This window comes from Rhamphochromis longiceps, linkage group LG22, assembly GCF_057381845.1.
Source record: "Rhamphochromis longiceps isolate RC_006_pf linkage group LG22, R_longiceps_female_GT1.1, whole genome shotgun sequence".
In the NCBI taxonomy this organism is placed as follows: Eukaryota; Metazoa; Chordata; class Actinopteri; order Cichliformes; family Cichlidae; genus Rhamphochromis; species Rhamphochromis longiceps.
Window position 1 is genome coordinate 1499401 of NC_140577.1, and position 17776 is coordinate 1517176.

General features: G+C 43.2%; 1 protein-coding gene across 2 annotated transcripts in view; it reads left to right on the top strand.

The window, feature by feature from the left end:
• Nucleotides 1–13808, top strand: part of LOC146643043 (BOLA class I histocompatibility antigen, alpha chain BL3-6-like) — a 38208-nt gene extending 24400 nt beyond the window's left edge. The window contains exons 5-12 of one of the 2 annotated variants that reach the window (XR_014909430.1): nt 8065–8193; nt 8831–8860; nt 9349–9384; nt 9668–9721; nt 10146–10166; nt 11532–11576; nt 11767–11957; nt 12707–13808. The gene's annotated coding sequence lies outside the window, so the exon portion shown is untranslated. Of the gene's footprint in view, nt 1–8064; nt 8194–8830; nt 8861–9348; nt 9385–9480; nt 9552–9667; nt 9722–10145; nt 10167–11531; nt 11577–11766; nt 11958–12706 lie in introns of those variants that run through there. The other variant, XR_014909431.1, reaches the window with a different exon arrangement.
• Nucleotides 13809–17776: the final 3968 nt, after the last annotated feature.

Genomic DNA, 17776 nt, shown 5'->3' on the forward strand with positions numbered 1-17776 from the left:
TATTTCTATATGCTGACAACTTCTTAGCAGTATTAACGATAACATTTAATTTCTACCGGCGCTGCTCACATGCGTCGAGTCATTTTCAAGGTTGTCAGGTTACAAGATAAATTGGTAGAAATCAGAAGGCACGCCACTATCAGCATCATGTCACTCTAGATCCATTACTCCATTCACTTTGAAGTATTTACCTTCAGGTATGAAGTCTTTAGGAATAATATTAAACCCAAACTGGAGGATATTATGCTTCCAAAGATGGAACCTCTCCTCCTAAAGATACAAACAAATCTGGATAAATGGGCTAATTTAAATCTTACATTACGGGGTAAAATTAATGTGATTAACATGATGGTGGCCCCGCAGTTCAATTATGTTTCCATGATGTTACCTGTAAGAATTCCTTTACACATATTTAGTCAATTTTGAGAAGCTAATTAAAAATGTTTTGTGGAATAACAAGAAGCCAAGAGTGAATTTAAAGAACATCTGGGCCTCTAAAGACATTGGAGTAATGGCCCTCCCAAATGTGAAGTTGTATAATTTAGCTTTTGTAATGTCAAGACTGGCCAAGCACTGGACAGGATCGGACGGAGCTGAGCTGGATGAAGATCGAACAGGAACTAGTGAGCCCTTTTACACCCTTGGATGTTCTCTCACAGGGTTCAGCTGTTAATGGACAAGACTTTCATGATAACCCCGTGTATTCTAAGGCTGTCTGGGTAGAGGTGCACAATGTGTGTGGAGCATCTCATTTAAGACAACCTTACACCTCGCTATGGAACAACACTGCTGTACAGAAACGGTGTGCTGGAAGGAATGGCTTGTTAAAGGCAAACACAGGATAAGCGCTCTTTACTCAGGGGGAGTGTTTATGTCATTGGCTGAAATAACCCAAAATACGGTTTGATAAGAGAAAATTATTTTTGGAAATATTTACAAATAAGGGATTGTGTTACCAAAGGAAAATTTACTCAAAGCACAAATACAGTGGTGGAGTTTTTAGAATTGTCTGCTTCAGCACACAGAGCAGCTGTTTTCTATAAACTGTTTAACAACCTAAAAAAGATTTATGTGAAAACTTGAGGATGGCAGAGAGATCTGAGTTGTGTCATTTGAAAAGAAGATTAGTGTAGAATTTTGTCATTCTCCAATAAATATATAAGAGAGGCCAGGGCTAAAAAACAAAATGCATGTTAGCTTGAAAAGTTAACAAATTGACAACAGCTTAAGGAAAACAAGTATCAACTGTAATAAAGAAGTAATACATATAATACTAACCTTGTTTTGCACACACATGATCAGGGTAGGACCAAATAATAGGCGTCCACTATTAACACCAAAAATACGGCCGTTTTGAGTTGTGCGCATGCGCAGTAACAACAAGTAGGACAGCTTTATAGGTAGGGCGTTTTGTCAGAACACTCTGTGACCGGGTCATTAGCTCCTCAATCTTATTAGGGAGCGATCTCACATTTCCAATGATCACAGAAGGGACAGATGGTCTGTAACATCTCCTTCTCAGGTGACATCACCCCCGTCTCTTCCTCTTCAGCTCACTGGGGATGTCGGGTCTGTCTGCCAGTAGCGCAGCTGCAGCTGCAGGGAGCAGTGCTAACAGCTGATCCCAAACGTAAACAAAGGAGCACTGGTTCTCTAAACATGGGTGAAAAAAGTGGAGAAAAAAACCAGAGAAAAATAAAAAGAACTAGCACGAAAGTTATAAATTCATGAAATTTTTAGGTCAGTGTGTGACAACATTTCACATTAAAAAGTATCAATAATGTTTTGTTTTAAATTGCTGTCTAGTCTATTTTTTAACTTTTACACCTCCTGAGGTGGAGGTGCAGCCACTGCTGGGCCTTCTTTGCCAGGGTGTTGGTGTCGTGGGTCCAGGTGAGATCAGCATAGATGTGGGTGTCCAGAGGAGACCCAGGACAGGAGAGACATTATATATCTCGGCTGGCTTGGGGACACCTTGGTGTTTTCCAAGAGAAGTTGGAGGAGGATAAGCAAAAAAAAAATGGATGAATGAAAAAGAACAATTAAAAAATAACTGATTCTATTTTTAAAGTTAAGTATAAATGAGCTGTATGTAACGTCCTTTGTTTGGCAGAAATATGCTCACACATTTAACGAAAATATTCCTTCAATAAATGTGTCACTTTAACATCTGCATGTTTGCAGCCTGTGTGATCCATGTGGACATGTTTGTAAAATGAAGCAGAGCCTCTCTGCAGGTTTAAACTAGAAATCAGACTTTAACAGATCAGGTCTCACTCTGTGAAAGCTGTATCTGCAGCTCGTCTGTGAGATCTCTGCAGACCAGAATCAGAGTACAGAATTAAACCACTGTCATAAATAAATGAACAATCAAGTGTCTTTTATGGAAGCTGCTCCTCGAAGCTTCTCAGAATAAAATGAGGTAAAATCAGCCAGTCACATTTTTAGTTTTTCTCAGCCAATTAGATATTTTCTTCTTTGGTGACGCGTCATTATTCACAGAGTTATTATTCACAACACAAAGAATAAAGAAGAAAAGCAGTGCGACCAACTCCCAACCCGTTTTCATGGAGGTTACCAACCTATTTTTCCTCTTGTGTGACCGAAGCTTTAATACTTACAGCTCATATAAGACATCCAGTACCAGCTGGTTCATTTTTTTATGTGTCACAGATAAATTCATTAAATCAGTGTTACAGTTACCACATGTGGTGACACAGTTTTCCATTTCCTGCTTCCAGCTCCACCTGAGGTGTTTGTGTTTGCAAAGAAGGCCAAAGTGGAGACAAAGCTCATCCTGACCTGCCTCGCCACAGGCTTCTACCCCAAAGACATCATCGTGAGGATCAGAAGGAACGGACGTGTTCTGACTGCAGTCGACGGCCTGACGAGATCAGGAGTTCTTCCAAATAACGATGAGACCTTCCAGAGACGAGACCATGTGGAGATTTTGAAGTCTGACCTGTCACAGTTCAGCTGTGAAGTCATTCATGAGGCGACCGGTGTGAATGTTATGAAGCTTTGGGGTAAGAAACTTTATTTATTGCCTCTGTTGTTGATCATAACTCTGTTTCTTCAGTCAGAGCCTGGAGCTCCTCTGTGTCCAGCAGATCTGCATCATTCTGTCCTGATCACAGTCCTGAGGTCAGATCCATGTCAGTCCATCTAGAACTAAGCTAGCATGTCACATGTGTGGTGTATTCATAATTGTCTCTGGTACATTTGTTGTATGTGCAGTATGTGTTCACTGTTTGATTGTGTAATTACGTGTTACGCACTGGCAACGCATGCCGGTAGATGGTAATACAGGAAGTAAAAGAGATGGTCTTACCGCACACAGTGGTCCCGCGTACTTATTCAGATTCAGAGTAAGAATCACACATGGTGTCAGAAGTGCTGTGTGACTCGTAAGACTCCATACATCTGCCGAGTGTGAGGAGAAGGGGAAGGTGGAAACAAAATGCCGAATGACGACGTAGACGATCATCCGAGGGCAGGAGTTAGCACCGCGGCTAGCACTCCCAGCGCTACGTTTAGCATCCAACCACCAGAGCCCTTTGATTTTTCCAAACCACACGAATGGACAAGATGGGTCCGTCGCTTCGAGAGATTCCGTCAGGCAAGTAATCTGTCTGCGAGCTCGGAGGAAAATCAAGTGAACACTCTCATATATTGTATGGGAGACGAAGCGGATGACGTCCTGAGAGGACTAAAGTTAAGTGATGTAGACCAACGGGACTATGCTAAAGTGAGAGATAGCTTCCACAACTTTTTCATTGTCAGGAAAAATGTTGTTTATGAGCGCGCACGTTTTAATATGCGCAAACAAGAGCCGAATGAGACTGTTGATGCATTCGTGACTGCCTTGCATGCATTAGCAGAGCACTGTAACTACGGACCGCTCCACGATGAGCTGATAAGAGACAGAATAGTAGTGGGCTTGGCCGACACGAGGCTGTCTGAGCGCATGCAGATGGAAAAAGACTTGGACTTGGATAAAGCTATAAATATGGCCAGGCAGTCAGAAGAAATCAAAAAGCAACAGTCAGCTTTGAGAAGTGAAACAAATGTAATGCATGTAAATGCGAAAACAGTTGACAGAGTGATACAAAAGCACGACAAAACAAAGTTCAACATGTTCAAAAATAAAACTGTCAAAACACAACAGCAATATAGCAAGAGACAAAGTTATAAATGCTACAAGTGCGGAGGCTCTCCACATCCGAAACCTGAGTGCCCAGCAAATGATGCAAAATGTCATTTATGTGGAAAAAAAGGTCACTACCAGCGAGTCTGCAGACAAAGCAAGACAGTGCAAAGTATTGAGGAGGAAGAGGAGCAAGGTTTCTTCCTCGGCTCAGTTTCCAGTGACGGCCAGGCGTGGACAGCCATCATAAAAGTGAAAGATGCAAAAATCACTTTCAAACTGGATACTGGAGCAGATGTGACTGTAATAGCTGACTCGGACTTATCAAAGATTTTTGCTAACGAACACAGACCAGTCCTCCAGCAGCCAGAAAAACCTTTGTTAGGCCCTGGAAAAACACCACTGGACGTTGCAGGTTTTACAAAGCTACAGCTCAACTACGGAGCGAAACAGACAACAGAGAAGGTCTATGTTGTAAGAAACCTGAGCACTCCACTGCTAGGCCTGCCCGCCATTACAGCTCTTGGCCTGCTGGTGCGAGTTGACGCGGTTTCAATGGACACTCTGAAGACTACTTACCCTAAACTTTGCAATGGTCTAGGGAAAGTGCAGCGGGCCTATCACATTAAACTCAAACCGAATGCTGTGCCGTACTCACTCAAAACTCCGCGAAGGCTTCCTCTGCCTCTGATGGGAAGGGTAAAAGAGGAACTCCAACGAATGGAAGAGCTTGGTGTCATTACCCGAGTTGAGGAACCAACGGATTGGTGTGCCGGCATGGTTGTTGTTCCAAAGAAAAACAGCCCTAGGCTAAGACTTTGCATAGACTTTACCGGACTAAATGAGTATGTGTGCAGGGAAAAATATGTGCTGCCATCGGTTGAACAAAGTCTCGGAATGCTCGCAGGAGCCAAAGTGTTTAGCAAACTGGATGCCAACATGGGCTTCTGGCAGATTCCCCTGTCCGATGAGTCTGCCAAACTCACCACTTTCATCACACCCTTTGGGCGGTTCCACTTTAACCGCCTACCGTTTGGGATCAACTCAGCGCCCGAACACTTTCAGCGCATGATGGCGGAGGTCATCGAGGGTCTCGAAGGAGTGGTGTGTCACATTGACGATGTGTTGGTGTGGGGACGTAACCATCAGGAGCACGATTCCCGTCTCCATGCTACACTGCAAAGACTGGAAAAAGCAGGCATAACGCTGAATGTTGAAAAATGCGAGCTCTCCCAGAGCAAGGTTGCTTTCTTGGGTCACATCATAGCGGATACAGGAATCAGTCCTGACCCAAAGAAAGCGGAGGCAATTACAGAAATGACAGAGCCAACTAATGTGTCAGAGTTGCGCAGTTTTCTGGGCATGGTGAATCAAGTGGGCAAGTTCATCCCCCATTTAGCTGAAAAAGACAAAGCCCTGCGAGATCTTCTTTCCAAAAAGAACGCATGGTATTGGGGAACTGACCAAGTGAGAGCTTTCAAAACATTACGAGATGCCCTGACCTCACCCCCAGTGCTCGCAATGTATGACCCCAACAGAGACATTAAAGTATCAGCAGATGCTTCATCCTATGGTCTCGGAGGTGTTCTTTTGCAGCTGTGGGAAGAAGGATGGCGACCAGTGGCGTATGCATCGAGGTCCCTTTCTCCTACAGAACAACGATACGCACAAGTGGAAAAAGAGGCACTGGCATCTACATGGGCGTGTGAGCGTTTTCGTGATTTCCTGATTGGTAAACATTTTTGTCTTGAAACGGACCACAAACCTCTCGTTTCCTTACTGGGAGGACAAGCTCTGGATCTCTTGCCACCCAGGATCCAGCGATTCAGAATGAGACTCATGCGTTACTCGTACACTGTGCAGTACGCCCCAGGGAAATCGCTCTGGACAGCAGATACTTTGTCCCGCTCACCTCTGAAAAAACCAATGAACCTGTCAGACAAAGAGCTGATGGAAAGCACAGACATATATGTGGACAGTATTGTAGCAAACATGCCTGTCAGTTCATCATATATGCAAACACTGAAGGAACAACTGAAAAGCGACAGTGTGTGTGCTCGCGTCATGGACATGTGCACCGAAGGCTGGCCAGAACATGCAAAACAAGAGCCTTTACTGCGAAATTACTGGCCTGACCGAGCCACGCTCACTGTTGAAGACGGCCTTTTGTTAAAAGACACACGGCTTGTCATTCCTTCAGCGATGAGAAACGAGGTGCTGGAAAAACTTCACGAAGGACACCAAGGTGTGGTAAAATGTAAAGCTCGTGCATGCCAAACAGTGTGGTGGCCCGGACTGAGTCAACAAATCTCTGAGATGGTGCTCAAGTGCAAAACGTGTATTCAAGAAAGACACAATAACAGTGAGCCACTCATGCCAACAGAATACCCTGCCCGCCCATGGCAGAGAGTGGGCACAGATCTTTTCGAGCTGGGAGGGAAAACTTACCTTCTCGCTGTTGACTATCACTCTAGATTTGCTGAGATTGCTTTGTTAAACAGGACAAAATCAAACGATGTCATTACTCACCTGAAATCTTTCTTTGCCCGTCACGGCATCCCAGAGGTCCTCATGTCTGATAATGGACCACAGTATTCAGGTCAAATCTTTACAGACTTTGCAGCAGCATACGGCTTCAAACACATCACAAGCAGTCCCAAGTTTCCACAAAGTAATGGAGAAGCAGAACGTGCTGTGCAGACTGTAAAAAATCTTCTGAAAAAAGCAGCTGATCCTTATCTAGCTCTTCTTGCCTATAGAGCTACACCACTGCAGTCCGGATACAGCCCTGCAGAGCTTTTAATGGGCAGACGTCTGCGAACCACACTGCCGATGCTTCCATCGCAGCTGGAGCCCACACTGCCGGACAACGCACTGCTCACTCGAAAGGAAAGGGAGAAGAGGATGATGGACGTGGCAAACTTCAACAGGCGCCACTGCGCAAAACCTTTATGCAGCCTGTCCCCAGGAGAGCAAGTTTGGGTGACTGATGTCAAAACTACAGGCACTGTTATCCAAAATCACTCTACACCCCGATCATACACAGTGGAGTTACCACAAGGGACTGTGAGGCGTAATCGTGTGCATTTGATTCCTTTAAGTTCACCTGTGCATGAACCTGCTAATGTGCCTGTGTTGCAGAAGCCTCAAACACCCAGTGTGATCCCTGCTACACCTGTTAACACTGATGTGGTCAGAACCAAGTCAGGGAGGCCAATAGTTAAACCTAAAAAGTTAGATCTGTAAGAGAAAAAAAAAAGGTTGTTGTTATGTAACTGTGTTATAATGGTTTTGTAGAGCACAGTAAAATAAAGCTAAAAAGAACAAGAAAACAAAAACAAAAGGTTAAAAATGTAATGCAGATTGTTTGCCAGATGTTCTTGTATGGCTTTGAAAAAGAGGAAAAAAAGAATCAAGAGGTAGTCTGGTTGGAAGTTCTGTCTTGAGAAAAGTAATATTCTGTTTTTGTTTAAAAGGGGATGTGGTGTATTCATAATTGTCTCTGGTACATTTGTTGTATGTGCAGTATGTGTTCACTGTTTGATTGTGTAATTACGTGTTACGCACTGGCAATGCATGCCGGTAGATGGTAATACAGGAAGTAAAGAGATGGTCTTACCGCACACAGTGGTCCCGCGTACTTATTCAGATTCAGAGTAAGAATCACACAACATGTAGCCCAGCTCTGCAGCCCTGAAGAAGCAGAGCAGCGATCTCCTCCAGAGCATCACTGAATAGTTCCAGATATGAACAGTGTCAGTGCCGTCCCCTCTCACTGACCTCCTGTTGCTGCTCCACATCACTGCTGTCAGATCACTGACTCCATCATGACTGTGGCTTCAAATCTACATCTCAGTAACAAACAGCAGCAAATAACTGACAGTGACCTCAACCTGAAGCTTGTGTCTGTGTTTCAGAGAACGGTGACCCTCCGGAGGAACCTGGATGTGGACCTCCGATCGCTGGTGCAGTGGGAGGAGTCTTGGCTGTGGTTGCTCTTGTTGCTGTAGTTGCCTGTGTGATCTTGTATAAAAAAGGCTGTCTTGGTAAGTCCAGTGTGCTGTTGTGTGTAATTATTGCTGAGTGGAGCTAAAATGTTTGTCTTTGTATCCTGTAAAAATGAAACTGTCCTGGTCTCAGACAGTGAGGACATGGAGCTGTTACTGATCATCACATTTGAAACACATGAAGAAAATCATTGAAATGAATGTAAGAAATGTTGAATATCAGCTGCTCCAGTCTGTCAGCCTTCAAACACTTCACTTAGTATTCTATTAGGACTCCATGAGGGGGTCAAAGGTCACAGTCATGTGACATGATGTCAGACTTTCTTGTCTGCAGCTTCTGATCCAATAACTTTGAGCCCTCTGGGACATAAATGTAGTTTTTCTGTGCAGAACAGAAATGATTGATGTTTGCTGATAGTGTGCAGCTCGTTTCCTCCACCGTCTCCACTCAGACACATCTGCATGTAGAGCTGAAACTTTTCAACAACAGTTAGTCTGGATCACAGTAAACTGTAGGATTACACTTCAGCATGTGAGTCATTCACACTGCATGTTAATGAACACGCTGCTGACTGAGGTCTGATGATGATATCAGAGTTGAGCTGCTTCACACATGTAGAACAAACCACTGAGTTCATCCATCATCACTGACAGTCTGTGTTACGTCTCTTTACAGGACGCAGACGTGGAGCCAACGACAACAACGGTAACATCTTTATTTTTCTCTTATGAAGTGTGTGTGTGTGTGTGTGTGTGTGTGTGTGTGTGTGTGTGTGTGTGTGTGTGTGTGTGTCTAGCTATCTTTGTGAGGACTGAAATCTGCATTCTACTATACTTGTGAGGACACACAAACCGGTCCTCACAAGTTTGAAGGCTTTTTTGAGGCTCAAAATGTGGTTTTAGTGTCAGGGTTACAATTAGGTTATGGCCAGGGGCTAGGGAAACCATTATGTCAATGAAGGTCCTCACTAAGATAGCTGAATGGGGTTGTGTGTGTGTGTGTGTGTGTGTGTGTGTGTGTGTGTGTGTGTGCAGGCAGATAACACAGACTTTCAAAGTAAAACAGGAAACACATAACAGTCACGCCAAAAACAACACACTGACAACACCGAAAACGTAACACTCTGCAACAATTCATATAGAAAAGATTGTACAAGATGAGCTGTGACATTTTGTGTGTATGTGTGTGTTTAGGCAGCAGCAACCCAGCAGGCACGCCTCTTATGACAGGTAAGTGTTTCCTTGTGCAGAGATTTTCATACATACAGCAGTGTAGCAGATGAGTTTAAATATTGTGTGTGTGTGTGTGTGTGTGTGTGTGTGTGTGTGTGTGTGTGTGTGTGTGTGTGTGTGTGTGTGTGTGTGTGTGGGCAATGGCAACGGAAATGGAAGCAATCGTAAGTTTGTTACTCTGCAAAGATTTATGTAGAAAGGATTATAGAACATGACCTTTGACATTTTGTGTTTGTGTGTTTCTATGTGTGTTTCTATGTGTGTTTCTATGTGTGTGTAGCATCCAACATTTCAACCATCAGCCAAACTGACAATGAAGTCACAACTCAGAATGGTAAGTTTTCCCCTGAAGCAATTTACCATGAAGCTGCTAGTGACAGGAATATCTCAGCAGGTAGAGTGATTGCCCCATGATCGGAAGGTCGGGAGTTTGAATCTACCCAACATTAATATGAAGGTCACATTAATTAAGCAGCAGAGTCCATAAATAACTCTGAACCTACAGTACCAAAGTTTGTGATTTGCCTTTTCAAAATAATTCTCGAATGCTGAAATTCTCAATGGCCACACATCAAAAACTACATCTACATTTTTCCAAGGCTAATAAGTCAGTCTTAAACATAAATTAGGGGTTGGGTTTACTTTAAGGTGGACGTCAGTGCAATGCTCACCAACTGTTAATTTACTGCGCAAACACAGAAATGCACTAAAATAGAGGTCATATTAGAGGTTGTTAATACTTTTTCATGTGTCCACAGCACCCCCCACTGGCCGCAAAGGTAAGTGTGTTCATCTGCATATAAAAGAAAAGAAAGAAAGTATAGGTTAACATTTTTTGGACCTAAAAGCAGGGCTTAAAGAGTTTTAAAGTGATGAGTAACGTTGAAGAATATACATAGATACAAGTCAATAAGTTAAGAACATAAGTAGGATCAGGCTTTTGATTACAGAGTCCCAAAAAGGATAAGTTAGGGAGATGCAGGAAAAGGTGTTTTGTTTCCTTTGCAGAAGATCTCGGCGACCACAGGAGAGGCGAGGATCCTGGAGAACTCGAGGCCTGCTGAACCACCAGAGAGGGTCTGAGCGAGGACACAATGTATTGCGACCTCTGGTGTTCCAGAGGTCGAGAGAGGGAGTGTGGAGCAGGGAAATTATTTTACTGCTATTGCTAAATAATTGTCATCATTACCATTGCATTAATAATATAATCTGGAGTTTATATTGCATTCAGGGGTTGAACAGTGTGTCTTTCAGAAAGACTGAGTTGCAGGCTGACAGGAAGTTGTATGCAGAAGTGGAAGTTATTTTGAGCCGCAGGCTAAGACGAGGCTTTAACAATGTAACAGACAGCTTTAAGAAGGCCTTAAGCAGTTATGACTATTTTATACACAATGCATATCTGTGCTTATTAAAGAGTTGGAGCTCGGTCAATTAATTGGGGGTCGGAAGCTTTGTTCGGCGCGATGTTCGGACAATCTATTGTGCAAGTGACTTGGAGCCATAGAAGGAATTGCAATACATGCTTACAAAACACTTATATATCAGATCATTTTATATTAAGGTTTTAGTAGAGGTTCTTGGTTAAAACATTTATTTAGTAGAAGACAGACACATAGTCTCAGTGAGCCTCTGTCCTGGTGAAAGGTCAGAAGTGCAACAGGTGAATTGAGAAAGAGCATTTGAGGACGAGACACAGACAGTAGGTGAAGAGGTGACACAAAGAGCATGTGAGGTCAACACATACACACACATTAGTTAAATTTATTTAGAGGAGAGATTAGTTATGTCTCGACAAGAAAGAGGAACAATTCACTTTAAGATAACGGAAAGTACCAGCCATGAAAATAGAAGATGATCTTCTAGGTGAAAAGTCATTCTGGTGTTGATCTGATCTATGTATAAAATGTATCTGTGACGCATGAAGGGGCGTCAGTAAATCAAACCCTGATGCTATAAAATATCTGTTCATGCTTTGATTAAGTCGAGGACTACTGGCTGTCTGCGTACAGAGTGTCATCCCACACGTGTGTTCATTAAAATCATTGTTGGACCAAGACCTTCTGGACCATGAGTGGTTTGTACTCTCCTTCCTCAATTTTGAACCTTAACAGACTGAATCTGAAAACATCGTCCTTCCTTCACAGGGTCAAAGGATTCCACTGAGACCAACAGTAGCTCTGGCGTCTCTTGTAAGTATTTTTGACAGTTGCTGTTTTAGGTTTATGATTTGGATTTTGAGGGTTTAACAAAAAACATCACTTATAACTTTAATGATATTTTAATGCAAAGAAAATGCAGGTTTGCCAATGAAAATATAAGCACAAACCAGAGCAGGTAGGTCTCTGTATTGTTCTAAAATAAGTTTGTTTGTCCCTGCAGCTGAGACATCTCAAAGTTCACCCCAAACTGCAGAGGAGGAGCGTCTAATGCCGTCATCTAGCCAGGAGACTGTCTGAAATCTTCACAAGAACTTCCATCAGAGCACATAGATTGGAGCCTGACTTAAACTACAGATATATCGATCAGTGCACAAGCATTACGACTAAGGGTGGTTAGTTCCAACTGTCACAGTCTGGCGAGGGCAGACTGTATGAATTGAAAAAGGACCCGAAATGCAGACTCCAAGGAACAGGGAACAAAACTTGAATGTTAACAAAAAGCGAGCCGTTTAATATGGCTGGAAAAAAAGGTACAAACAAAGGGCAAGGCAAACTGAAGCAAAATTAACACAAACCTAAACTGGGAAATCTAAACAAACAATAAGAAAAACCTAGACAAGAAACTTGGAAGCATGGCATAGGAAACATGGCGTGGACAACAGACGACCTGACAATCACACACTGAAAACAGAGGACTTAAATACACAGGAGGTGATTAGGGGAAGTGGAGACACATGAGGAAACAGCTGGCACACATGAACATAATGATGTCACAGTGGGAGAGTAAAACTGAACATGATGAACACAGAACACCAGACCTCTTCACAATAAAACAGGAAACATAATGAGACATAGACATGACAACCCGAACTTGACAACGTAAGACACAGACATGAAACGCATGAAGAGCAGGGGAGATTTAACATGGTTGGAAACACGAGGGGAAAATAATAACTAGAAACACTTAGGCATGATAATACAAACTTGATAACATAAGACACGCAGCATGAAACACGAAGGGTGAGGGGAAGCTTAAATACAGGGGAAGAAAACACAAGGAGTCTAATAACCAAATGAACTTAGATAACCTAATGAACAAAATAAACTCAAACTTAAAACGCTGGGTCAAAAGACCCAGGACCATGACACCAACATTTTAGAAAACAGAAGCATCAGCAGTAAAATGAAGGGTTTTTTAAAATTAACTTTTAAAAATCACTGGTGGGTTACTCAAACATTTAAAATCGGGTTTTTACAGCACTGAGGATAAAATAAGTGACAAGCTTTAAGGTAAATCTTTGAAAGACACTGAAGGCAAATGGTAAAATCGAGTCTTCACAGCAGTGTTGTTCAATAAAGTTTCTCAGGTGGAAAGAAGAGTCCTCTGTGGTCATTGAATGAGTGTATAAAAGAAAAGGACATTTTATTTTAGTTAAAAAGAAACGATGGCTGCTGGGAATAAAGCTTAATGAGAACCAGTTTGGTGCCTTTGTTGATTTGATCCTTCTAGCTTAAACAGTTTTATGAATCGCTGAGAGCACTGCAGCATGTGACAATTGGATTTTACATGTCCTGCTCTAATCACTGTTGTGGGCTGATGAGGATAAAACAGTCATTTTTTTACCAATATTATTATGATAAATGTTTGATGTCTTCATTAACATTTAGTGAAAAAATGGATCATTTAAAACTATCTGATACTCTGTGAATAGATTTTTCATTTTATTGCAGCTTTAAATTTAATTTGCAGGCCGTGAGATTTAGAAGCTTTTACTGTCGGAGCTTTAGGGCAGAATTCTTGAAAGTTTGATGATTATCTTTAGTGTTATATTTACAAATAAGCTTTGAAGCTGAAGAGTTTTTATACTTGTGATCAGTAGCTATACTTTAATTCATGCTGTTATTCATCTAAAAGATTGGGCTGGAGTTTTTTACTGTGCTGACTAATGCAATAAAGGATTTTAAACATAATGACTTTATGGATTTTACCTCTCTGTATCATCTATTTCTTTGAAAGTTACAAAGGTTTATTCCTTATGATAAGATGGTTTTCGTCTTCATAAATCTGTGAAATACCTGCTGTGTGTCCTTCTCAGTGTAAAAAAAGAAAAGTGTAATCCTGAAACATCTTTGAAATGTGTTTCAGTCGTTTGTGCAAAATGCACAGAGGTAATACGCTCATGTATGTTTTCTTTCAAAGAAAAATCCTCAACCTATTCTGTGTGAATCAGATTACTCTTTTCAAAAATAAAGAAAAAACTTTCTCTGTCTTGTTTGTGTTGTTTTCTTTTTCTCCCCGTTCGAATGCTTTGCTCCAAGATTTTCAGATGTTCAGAAAGTGAGTTTCGTTGCCACACTGGGTGATGTGGACACAATAACTAGTTGTTTTTGTACATGTTGGTTTGTTAAAAGGTCACGCTCTAAATGAAGTGACTAGAGATGTTGTTGAGAGGTCACCGCCATGCGTGTCAGGAAGTGTCACACACACACTTCACTTACACATGCTTGCCTTAAAACTGTCACTTGGCTAACTGAATTATGTGAGATGAGATGATGAGATAGCCTTTATTTGTCAGTTGCAGGTCTTTTGCCCACAACCGAGATGACAGACCTTGCCGACCGTACATACAACACAAACATCACATTGGGGAGACAGGTCAGGCCAGGTAGCGAGGAAAAAAAACATTGAAATGTGCAACACAAAAGGATAACACAGGGATGCACAGATATCAACACACCATAACACAATAAACACAGACAGCAACATGGGGAAGAGTTCCAGTGTGTACATCTGATCTGGGACCGCTGCAATCTTCGACTGCGCCTCCAGCTGACCCGATGTCCACATCAGAGGGGAGGTAAGCGTTGGAGGTGGCGTTGGGAGGGTGATGCGTCAGTGAGTGCTTATCAGTATCAGTATATGTATGTGTGTGTGTCCAGAGTTCAGCTGAGACAGTGTCCTTCGCCCTGCCAGGCTAAGTAAACAGTCTTCCAGCCAACCCAGGTGGCCTTGTAGGGAATGGGAAGAACAAACTCAACACAGTCGTTATCAGGGAGTTGTTGTTCGGCTCCAGCCTTGAGCCCACAGCTGGCGCCGAAGGGGCCCTTATGATTGTAATTTTTCTTCGTGACAACTCATGAGAATTTCAAAGCTGTTCTTTAACACTCCGACACTGGTCTCTCAATCTCCTGTTGGAGAACCGCAAGCTTCCCGATGATGGTATCAAACTTGCTGGTGTTTTCATTCTTTTGCCCAAACAGCCGATTCTGAGAACTCACAACTGCAGTGAGACCTCTGTTGTCAATAAAACAGGCTGAAGTGCATTCTAAACAGATCTGTAGTTCAAATTTAGTAGTAGACATTTATTATGTGTCAAAACTGACCCAAACAGTACTGTGATGGTATGAAATATGAACAGTATGTAAGAGTCAAGCATTCACAGCAGCTCTTTGAGTCATTTCAGCTGTAAAAATAAGGATATGTGTTGTCTGTGTCATCGTCTGTTGTCAAGTTTAAAGGTCTGTTGTTTTTTTATTATGATTTCATGAAATCCTCAAAGGTCACATTGAACTACCCTGTTACTGATTATGTGATGTAATGTGGGATTTTCCATCAATGAACTAATGGCTGACTGATGTCAGCTATCACTAAGCTTTCATGACAGTTTATGGCTCAGTAACATTTGCAGTTTTTGGTTTCTAATGTGAGAACTGTGACCACCTGTAGTGCGTATATTCAGATATCTTATTTTTAAGTCAGTTTTTCCTGCATCTCATTTCCACTTTCTCCACTGAAACACAGCTTTTAAACATATAAAGTGGATTTGGTGAGACGGACTATTTTTTCCCTTTGTTCTTAAAGCCTGCAGTAAACTGTAGGATTGAGAAACGGTGATGTTAAACATTTTCATGCTGAGGGCAGAAATACTGTGAAACTGCAGAAATGTATTATCCACTTTATATACACTTATGTATTGTGGTCGCAAATTTTAAAGCCATCATGATAAACTTCTCCCACCAATGATGTGGAGATCCAACCTTTTTAGATCCAACTAAAATCAAGGCACTCAAAAAGATGCTCTGAAAAAGAGTAGAATTCTTGGAACAGAGTTTAATACACTGAATCATATGAACAGCAGGAAAAATACATACAGACATTTAGCAAGAGAATTACATAGCAGAAAGCAAGAAAAGCAAAACCCCGGGGTGTACAGCCTTAAGCACAGACAGCAGAGCAACACAGAGACAGACAGAAAGTAGCAGCAGGAAAAAAGAGTGCTGGGGTGTCCTCTGGTCCCCTAATATATAGGGACCAGTATCCCCGCCCCCTGCTGCTGGGTAACTTTCCCACCCATCCTCCAGCCAAACACAGCTGCAGGGGTCAGTCCTGGCCAGAGGCCAGTCAGGACTCTCACTACCCTTTGGCTTTGGCTTATCGCAATAGGTCACAACCCGGTCAAACGTCGCACATTAATCCTAATTATTACATCTTACACAGCAGGTACAATATTCTAACTACATAGTGTTAAGTAAAGCAGTTTCACCCCGGTTCTTTTTTATTCCTCGGGCATCCAGAGACGGCACCGGACTCAGTAGTCATTTCACAAAACCTTTATTCATCTTCAGTTACGCATGCATCTTCTAGAAGGGGAGACGTGCAAAGCCGGTGTCCCTCTGCAGATCTTCACTTCTTTGTTTGTTACAATCAGTTTTATAGACGCGACCCCATCATAAAACCCCCACGGAGTGTTGCAAACTCTGCGTTTGTGTATGTACGTGCGAGCATGTGAGTACCTGTGTGTTTATGTGAGTGCACGTGAGTGACTGTGCGTGTGGGTGTGTGTGTGTCGTAACAGTTAAAGCAATGTGTGTTCCTCCCCACCCCCGGCTGCCTCCCTCTTCCCGCTCCACCACACCCACCCACACAAGGGCCTTGGGGTGCGGGTGTGTCACCAGGGTGCAGGGGAGGTGAAACAATGCTTCGGACGTCATCATTTTCAGCTCCTCCCATAAATGAAGCAATGTCCAGAAAGTCCAGTGTGTGTGTAAGAACTGTATGTGTGGGTCAGTACTGTGTGGTGGTGTGATTGAGAGACCGTATCGCCTGCGGGAAGAAGCTCCTCCTCAGTCTCTCTGTGTTGGTCTTCAGGGAGCGGAATCGCTTTCCTGACCTCAGCAGAGAGAACAGTCTGTTGTTGGGATGGCTGAGGTCCTTCACGATCTTCCTGGCCTTGGTCCAGCACCGCCTGCTGTAGATTGAGTGCAGGTCAGGGAGCTCGGAGCGGATGGTGCGCTCAGCTGACCGCACAACCCTCTGTAGAGCTCGTCTGTCCTGCATGGTGCTGTTCCCGAACCAGGTTAAGATGTTTCCCGCCAGGATGCTCTCTATGGTGCAGGAGTAAAAGTTCCTGAGCACCTTGGAGGGCAGTTGGAAGTCTCCCAAGCGTCTGAGGTGGTAGAGACGCTGTCGGGCCTTTTTCACCACGGTGTTGATGTGACAGGACCATGACAGGTCCTGCGTGATGTGAACTCCGAGGTATTTGAAGCTGTCCACTCTCTCCACTGGGCACTCGTTGATGACGGGGGTCTGGTAGTTCCTCTCCTGCTTAGTGCTGAAGTCCACTATCAGCTCCTTTGTCTTACTGACGTTTAGAAGGAGGTTGTTCCTCTGGCACCAGTTCTCCAGATTCCTAATCTCCTTCAGGTAGGCCGTCTCGTTGTTATCAGAGATCAGGCCCACCACGACGGTGTCGTCAGCAAACTTGATGATGGTGGTGGAGCTGGTAGTGGCCACACAGTCATATGTGTACTAAGAGTACAGCAGGGGGCTCAGAACACACCCCTGGGGGGCTCCAGTGCTGAGAGTGGTGGAGGCTGAGACATGTCCGCCCATCCTTACTGCCTGTGGTCTGCCAGTTAGGAAGTTGGAGATCCACTGACACATAGATGAGCTGAGTCCCAGATGCTCCAGCTTGGTGGTGAGTGTGGAGGGAATTATGGTGTTAAATGCAGAGCTGTAGTCTATGAAGAGCATTTTAACATAATTCCCCCTTCTAGTGTCCAAGTGAGTGAGTGATGTGTGGAGGAGATGAGAGATGGCATCGTCTGTGGAACGATTTGGACGGTAAGCGAACTGTAGTGGGTCCAGTGTGTCTGGTAGTGAAGAAATGATGAAGTCTCTGACCAGGCGTTCAAAGCACTTCATCACTACTGAGGTGAGGGCTACAGGG